The sequence below is a fragment of the Vanessa atalanta genome, chromosome 11 (assembly GCF_905147765.1).
Source record: "Vanessa atalanta chromosome 11, ilVanAtal1.2, whole genome shotgun sequence".
Classification (NCBI taxonomy): domain Eukaryota; kingdom Metazoa; phylum Arthropoda; class Insecta; order Lepidoptera; family Nymphalidae; genus Vanessa; species Vanessa atalanta.
Window position 1 is genome coordinate 5,997,793 of NC_061881.1, and position 9,362 is coordinate 6,007,154.

A 9,362-nucleotide genomic window follows, 5' to 3' on the forward strand; every position below is an offset into this window, starting at 1 on the left:
ACCGTAAGCGACAACCCAATTTGGGCTAGAAGGGGAGCCTCCTGGAAATCGCTTAAATAAAATTAAAATGTTTATTAAATTTCTATGAATGTCACTTTTCACACTGATGCTATTTCAGTCATTATTCATAATATTTTAAAATTGTTACGGATATCATTCAAGTAACGTAGCTACTAAATAATATAATATCTAATTTTATTTATTTTTTAAAACTATGAATTATAAGTATATTAATTATTGGAAACGAATAAATATTCGATACAAATAAAAATAAATAATTTTCTAGGCAATCCTATTTATTCATTATTAAAAATATTATCGAAAATTTAATTTAAAACAGGTACATTTTTTAACTAATGTTTATCTGAATTTAAATATTAATTTCGTATTTACATATATAATGTTCCAATTAAATAACATTTCTCGATAACTTTATACAAGTTGGAAGTCTTAGAAAATGTATATTATTTATTATCCGATATTCGATCAATCATAAATACCATTGAAATACAAATCTTTTGACCTCGTAAGTCGATATTGGGCACAATTATTGAGACTAGTAGTTCTATTACTGTCCGACAAGTTATTGACAATCCTAGTTATTGACAAAACATATATCTAATTCATATAAAATGTATTTTTTTATTATTTAAGTAGATTAGAAATATCGTTCATTTAGAAGCTTAAAACTAAACTTTTGTTGTTTGTTGAACTAAAATTTCCATCTTAAAAACTTGGGACTCAAGTGTAGTGTAGAGAAAGTGTCTACTGTAGACAGAAAAATCTTATTCGTTTTAGTACTTCTACGGCCTGATGACTTATTTAAAAAAATAATAATGGTGATATAAGTTCTGTACAGTAAGAAAGAAAATACTTTATACAACTTGATAAAACTTTTTTATTGTCATTTATCCTGATTTAACACGTTAGTCTAACGATTATATTTTTATTTTATTAAAATTTAACGATCAAACTATACTTGGGCCACACCCAAGAACAACTCAAAATAATATTTCATTTAAAAGGGAAGAAAGTATTGTTCATTGATTTAAGCGTAGGTAGTACATGTAGTACATGTAGTACGTGTGTAGTGCGTACTTGTAGCCTTCGAATAGTTTATAAATATTAACGCCATGGCATCCGGCGTTTATTGCGTTATGGTCTTCAAATGCAAGTTTAGCAACTGTAAATGTTCACCTGCTGGGCAAATAACTGTTCTTCTATTAAAGAGATTTCAAGCTTACACCACTGCACTGCTTCTATACGGAATAATCGATATATATATGTGGCAGATACATCCAACGCATGTTGATTTCCGACGATATTTACCTTCACCGACAGTTACGAGATGTAATTCATCAGAGATTAAGCACGTGAAAATTAATTAGTTCTTGCATGAGCACTCGCAATCTACGACTATAACTCACTAGTTCTAATAACTGGGCCAACAGCATAATCGTATTATAATATACGTAACCGTAGTGTAATGTATATTTAAATAAATTAATTATTTCTTTTAACTGAAATATTTTTTATCTGTTTTTTTTTTTTTTTATAATAGATCAATCGAATGGTACTTCGATCTTCACAAATGGTGTTGCAGTCAAAACGAACCCCCGGTGTGATTCGGACAGCGACAAACATTACCATGTTTGTGAAGATAAATTGTGAACTGGGTTTGGCTTATGAGGGTGTGTATGAACTTTAATTTTGATAATTAATATCTAATATGTTGAAGTGTATTTATTAATTATGTCCAAATTGGTTTTATGTCATTCGCTTATCATACTATGCTATGTTAAAACTATTTCAAAGGTTAAAATAATAGTCCACTTACAGTAATTAGTCATTGATCTTAAGCTAATGACTCTTTAGAGAGTAAGTCATTAAACTAATACGGCAGATCACTTAACCTTATTGTAAATTAACTTTAATCTTAACTTGACATTTGTATATACTTATTTTTATATCAAGGGTTAAACTCTTAAAATTTTGATTAAAAATGTATCTTATGTAGACCAGTTTTGAAAACTGATAGTTTAAGAGATAAAATAAATAATATCATAACAAGGCTTGACTAAAATAAAATATATTTAAAACAATAATTTAGATACGTTTATTCAAACAGAAAACCAAATTTATTTTATACATTCAATTTATTTAATCTGTAACAAATAGTACAATGCGTGTGAGTAAATAGAAATAAATAATTGTCAATATTTTTTTAATAAATAGACAACAAGTCACGTTTATATTACATTTACATGTTTCAATATAAAATATATGTAGATATTTTAGATATAAATGCTTTTTTCTGTATGTATTAAAACTTTTTCTGAAATAAATAATTGTTAAAGTTTCAATAAATCTGTTTAATTTCTTCTTATTCTTAGAATCTTAAAGTATCATGGATGTAGGTTAGTACAATATTTATATTCGATTTCGAATTCCTAGCGACTCCGCGTGTCCGGATGAAGCCAGCCAAGCTTAACCTTTTTTGTGCTCTTGCAGAGGAGCTGGAGTGGTTTGTTTTATTCTAATTCGGACCATGCGACACATTTTTTCATAACATAAGTAAACGTATATAAGTAAATGGACTCTTTTAGTATTTTTAAGAACGTTGCTAAAATCATATTGCGCGACTCACGACGGTTAACATCAGAGAGTGTTATGATCAAAAATATTTTTTCTCCTCATTTCGGAAACTATGTTCATTATCATACTCTTATTAGTTCACGGAGCTTACATTCGATTCGAGCTTACATTCTGCTGTAATGATAATTTAATGGATAAAAATTTCGTACTTTTCAAAAAAATGGTTTAATGTTATAGAAATTGAAAAAAACATCGAAGTAGTCCAAAAATGGTTCCCGTCAGTCAAGTGTAAAACTTGAAAAATCTGCAACAAATTGACTAAAATTCACGTCATTTTTATGAGATCTATTACGAATGGCTATTATTCGTTAAATTATAATGAATGAAAAACCAAAAGGTTGAAAAAATGTTAAACATACTTAAACTTGGAAATAATTCAATTCGACACAAAATAATTGAATTATTTGAAACAGACAAGTCCGTTGGAGCACATATTGCTATCACCAAGTTTCCGAAACATACTGTCAGAACTTTAAAGCGAGACCGTACAGATACTTTGTACAGGCTTACCGGAATTAATAGCAACACCTGCGTTTCCGCATTTAAAACTAATTTTGGTAATTTCAAATCACTACTACAAAATCACAGCTGAATTACTCGACAAACCATAACAAACCACAAATAACTCAAAACATCGACAGTAAATCAAGAGGCTTAGAAATTAAATAAATACGTAATAATAGATTATTTGACTGCTTTGTTTTAAATAAAATAAATAGTAAGTTGATGCCAATTGTGCTTTATAATCATATTAAATGAATTACTAGTTAAATTGAGTAAACATTGCATATATTTAATTTATGAAATAATGTTTATATATTTTGCAACAGTCCTAATATTGCTAAATTGTTAACTTCGTTATTGAGATCTTCTATTTTGTTAAAAATCTTAAAATCAAGAGTTCTAATTTTATACGTAATAACAAAGATAAATACACTTTTAACATGATTTATTTATTTATTAAATATATCATTGTAGAACGAAAGCTGTGTGACGTAGTCGAGGAAGTGGTGTCACCTTTCCGACGTAGTAAAATAAAGGCATCCATCTTGGGTTGTCACGGTGTTAAAAATTTGAACTGTCAGTTTGCATTCTTGACAAATTTCGTAATATTTATTTGATATATGAATTTCATTAAATTACATATTAAGGTTAAAAGTCTGCTCACATTGAAAATTCATATATTGTTTAAATATTTTTAAATCTGCAAGCGATGGATGGGCTTAATTTTGATACAAACTTGGCTCATAGACAATGGACTACAGCCAGCCACAAAAATCTAAGAGAGAAGGACGTATTTGCGCCGGAATGCAGTGAAAAATATTTCTTTTCGGTAAAATAACTGTTGAGTGGGTTGTATCCACCAAAACGTACCTGCACAAAGGTCTACTATTTTCAAGTGTTAGGGCTTAGAAATTTAATGTAGTATTAATAAAAACAGTTGCGCTTTAAACGTTGGATCATTCATTAGTTTGTCCGTAAATGTAAAAAGGAACCATTATGTGTACGATGACAAGTACGCGTGACAACGAAATTAAATAAAAAGTTTTCTGAAGTCGTTTTCGCCTCAAGGTCAGTAAAAACCTTCTTTTAGAGAGGAATTTTCCTCTCTAAAGTGCTTACTACTATACTACTATTTTGTTTATCAAATAAGAGTAGTGTTCTATATTTATATATGTCGGCTGAAAATCACGTATTTAAGAAAAACACGTGCCCGGAAATTATTGTTTTTAATTATTTATAATAATTGAAAACAGTTTGATTATTAAATTAATTATATTTAATGAATTTTGAGATTCATAGATTGAAACATTTCAAAATGTTTTTCTTAGATCCGTGATTTTCCTCCGAATTGTGTAATATATGGAAGTCCAAGCTTTACTAAACCTCCAAATTTTGAAGACCTCAGAGATATATTATTGTATTATATAATATGTGTGTAAGAAATATTATACGTTTGTAAGTATGTTCGTGTGTGTATTATTTCGTCTTGATATAATCGTATACAAGTTTTATTAGCCCGACTAAAAGCTGAAACGAATTAATCATGAATTTATAAATTATTTAATTAAAATATCTCAACTATCTTACATCGAAGGTTCCAATGCAGACCCTTTTCAGTAGTTAGGAGTTTATCAAGATTTTCCTGTAAATTCAGGTTAAAGCTTTACCTCTATATTTATCAGAGTGCTGTGTTTGGGTCTGTATAATTGTGTAAGATATACTATAGTATGGTATGTTGGTGTAGTTTAAACTTGATTTTTTTTTGCCTTTCATGTCTTGAGAGTAAATATGATTTATTAATTAACATTTAAGTAAATTAATTAAGCTTTCATGAAATTCGCCGAGATTACAATCCGATCGAGTACAAAATTTTGTGATCAATGTATTTGTATCAAGCAAACTACATGCATCTGATGAAATTATGGTAATACGCACTAAAATACCGCACTGGAATCGACTTTATTAGGTTTAGTAAACAAAACGTACAACGGTTGTTTAACTGGGAGATTTACCAGCTGCCTCTACCTCTACCTGTCTACGTTCTTGAAATCATATAGGGAAACAGAAAAAATATTTCCATTCTCGAGTAAAACATAATATTAATTAAAGTTAATCCTAAAAAAATCTGTTTTTATTTTGTACAAGGTTACCAGGGTAAAGTTTTTGTATTTGCCTAGATATAATATTTCCGTATATACCTACAATATTATAATAGAATCATAATATGCGACCTCTATCCGCACTCAACCAGCTTATCCAGAGTTAATATATTTTGCAGCACGTCCGATACATTTCTGCACATTATATTCCTTAAACATTTTATAACATATCTCTTAAGACAATTTGTTCAAACAATAATCTTCCAACGATTTAAGATTTTGATTAATAAAAGTGAGATTTTTTCTAGTAATTATGATAATAACTACCCATACCAAACGATTTTTTAGTTTTCTCACAAAATTGCAACGAACATATTTTAAATATTTCTACGTTAGCTTAATAATCTTGAATAGTTTTGTCGATTCCTTTATTAATAATATTTATTATTAATAATAATATAATGTAAAGATTTAACAGCTACAAATATGAAGTTCGGTGTTGCTTTTGACATACATGATTGTCATAAAAGACGAAGAGTTCAATCGAATTCGTGACCGTTAACGCAGCAGCCAGTCGTATTTACTGGCAACCGCATTAAGCAGTCGTTTGTAGTCAATCCTCGACTAAAACGATGCACTAACCTCGTTATTTCATGTTTAGTGGCTATCAACTCGTTATTTATAAGAATCATTATATAAAATAGAAATATTATATTCAATAGTTTTGCTCCGTCTTCGTTATGTATGAAGTGGTAATATTTTTTAAGTTTAAACTAATGACACAAACTTTTTAACTTCCAAGTTCAAGTAGCATGACCAGATATTATTATTGCTCTTAAAGAACTGCATCTGCTGTTTCATAATTATGAATCTTAATTTAATTCGTTTCTATAAATACTATATATTTTTAAATCTATTCAGTTTTATTGATGATTTAGGTATGTTATGAAATAAATATTCCATTGCGTTTATTAAGGATTATACATTAAGGATTTACCTTAAAAAAAATAAAAAAAAATAAAATAAGCATATGAACAATTTTCTTCGATTTTTGTTTGAATTAAATGAGTGAAAAGCGGTTTCACTCTATGACTATTATATATTTATCGACCATTTTATACAAAATTTAATATTTACAATCGTTATATTACATTATTGTGCCTGTGTCATATTATTAAGGAGAAATAGCTGGTGCTTTATCTTTATTCCTACGAGAGAGAGAATTACTGAATTAACTAAAGATTCAATCGAGAGCTATCTTCAATACTAAACAAAGGTACATTTAAACAGTCTTAATCTTGAAATGCTATGTGCAGAAATATTTAAGATCAAATTCTGACTTTACTTTAATATTTTGGAAATCTTAAATTATTATTATTTAATTCTTTTAAATAGAGTAATTCTTTTAAAACTGATCACAATGAAATGATTATTTGACAAACGCAATAATATATTTTAATCAACCAGAAACGAGGTAACACACAAAAGCTTATCACAAACCAATACTGCAAACTTCAATAATAAAATAACATCCAGTAAAATCAAAATGGTTTACGTGACCTTAATCATGACTAACACTACTTGTCACCATCGTCCGTACAATACCACCGATGACAAGCAAATGTCAAGTTAATTCTGAGTTAGTTTTCGTCGGGTGGTTAATGACGATGCATGAAAACTCCTTACAATATAACGATTGCAGAATTATATGAGTAATACAAAGATAATATGACATTATAATAAAAAATCGAAGAAAAAGTAATGGTATACTAAGGAAAAGTGAACACTGAATAACACTGGACTATCACAGAGTTCCATTAAAAGGGTTTTTGACGACGTGCAATATGTTACGAGAAATCGAATTTTGAAAGTCATGTTCTTGCACGGAATTAGCGCGTTTTCACATTATCCGATCCGATGTCGGTGTCGGACGACGACAGCTAGCAGCCGATAGCCAACACCATGTGCTATTTTCACAAATTTCCGACAAAATCGTTGCGATTCGAGCAGGTCATCATAGGAGACTATATAGAAAACTTTATTTACTGTTTCTATTATATTATTCGATACGCAAAAATCTGTACAAAAAAAGTATTGGATACATCCCATTCCATTATCCGATCCGATGTCGGTGTCGGACGACGACAGCTGGCAGCCGATAGCCAACACCATGTGCTTTTTTCACAAATTTCCGACAAAATCGTTGCGATTCGAGCAGGTCATCATAGGAGACTATATAGAAAACTTTATTTACTGTTTCTATTATATTATTCGATACGCAAAAATCTGTACAAAAAAGGTATTGGATACATCCCATTATGGAAGCTATATATCAGATGGAGCATTTTATACTCTTTTTGCAAGCTACAAAACGCACCTAAAATAAAAAAAGCTAATGGTCGTCGCGCATAGGATAATGAAAACGTAAATGCACATACATGTACACACTTACAAACAATATCGTTACAGCTCACAGGCATCCGATGGTGCTGCCAACACATCGGTGTCAGCTTCGATTTCCGATATCGGATCAGATAATGTGAAAACGCTCTTACTTATATAGTATGCGGATATCGAGTTTCATCATTGATTTGATACTTTATTTATAAAATACTGATAGTAATTTTCTCCTACCGATAGTAATTATATCTTTAAATTATAGTCTATTCCAACAAGAAGAGGAATAAACTTTAACATTGAATTCATCCGATATCGTTGGTCGAGGTCTTGAATAATCTGCAGCTTTGTTAGGGTTTTAGGAAAAAATGGAGTTTTAAATGACGGCGAAGTTGTCGGAATTTTGGAATTAAAATCAAAGTTAATTTGAATTATAGAATTTTGGAATTCAAATGAAATACTGTTGTATTATATATAATGATATATTGATCAAGACCTGTTTGTATTGCATAATATAGCAGAGCTAAACATATTGTTATTTAGAAATATATAAATGTAAAGTTTGTCTATCGTTATTCCTTTTCCGATTGTAATTGCCTATAGTGTTCGCCTAGCTACTACTACTTCCGTTCTGCGTTAAATATTACAACATATTCGTTTATTTCTTTTTTATTATTATTTTTGTTGAATTTATAACATTCATACCTCAAAAATACAATAGAGGACATATTTACAATAGTCAGAATACATTCGTAACATTACACGCGCGCTTTTGTGTGTATGTGTGAGAGTGTCACAGGACAAAGTGGAGATATAAGATCCATGAGGAAAACGATACTATATAAATATACTCGGCCGTGCGAGAAAATGACTTTCAAAATTCGATTTCTCATAAAATATTGCGAGTCGCCAAAAAACCTTTTAAGGGAATACCTGTGTTAAAACTCTTGACGAAATTCGGTTTCCACTATTCAGAACTTCATTCAAATATTGTGTCTAAATTAACTGTATCATCTTAATCATCAATCTTGAACGTTACTGCGTTACTTAATGACATTCTAATACACAGATACCAAAAATTTTAAACATTCAAAGTTCATGTCCATAGCAAAATATAATACAAACTATTGACCGCATTGCTTCACAACTAATCGCAAATAAATCCCCTTACCGGTGGAACAAACTTTGCATGTCGTCGCTGAGTTAAGTTACTAACAAGATTCGTTCCCAGTATAGCTCGATTTAAATTCTGTGGACAAGTTAAACCGAGACTTTAAGATAAAGTTTAAAAACGTTTGTAAGAATAAGTAGATATCACAGCTGTAATTTATTTTATAAAATTAATATATGTTTACTTACGAAGGCGCGTGCATCCACGTTCAATTTTTAACAGCGTGCATTAGTATGAGTAATGATCGCGCTTACAAGATGTCTTAGTACACGTGATGACTAATGTAAGAATAAAGTGTAAACGAATGTACCCTTATTGCCTCCACTGGTGACACGAGAGCCGGTTCGTTTTCTGCCCAGAGGATCGGAATTGCGATACGACGCAGAATTGCTGCTAGAATTCATGCCACTATTCCACGCGTTCACGATTTGTAAATTAACTATTTTTAATTTGTTACATGAAAAGGGCTTGATGTAAGTAGTTCTGATTTAATTATGTAGAATATATATACTAGTAAAAAGGGGCCTAAAGGGTCG

General features: G+C 30.0%; 1 protein-coding gene across 2 annotated transcripts in view; it reads left to right on the forward strand.

Moving 5' to 3' along the window:
- Positions 1-1,961, forward strand: part of LOC125067320 (tachykinin-like peptides receptor 86C) — a 44,697-nt gene extending 42,736 nt beyond the window's left edge. For both annotated transcript variants that reach the window (XM_047675855.1, XM_047675857.1), the window contains exon 11: positions 1,562-1,961. The gene's annotated coding sequence lies outside the window, so the exon portion shown is untranslated. The remainder of the gene's footprint in view (positions 1-1,561) is intronic.
- The last annotated feature ends 7,401 nt before the right edge of the window (positions 1,962-9,362 follow it).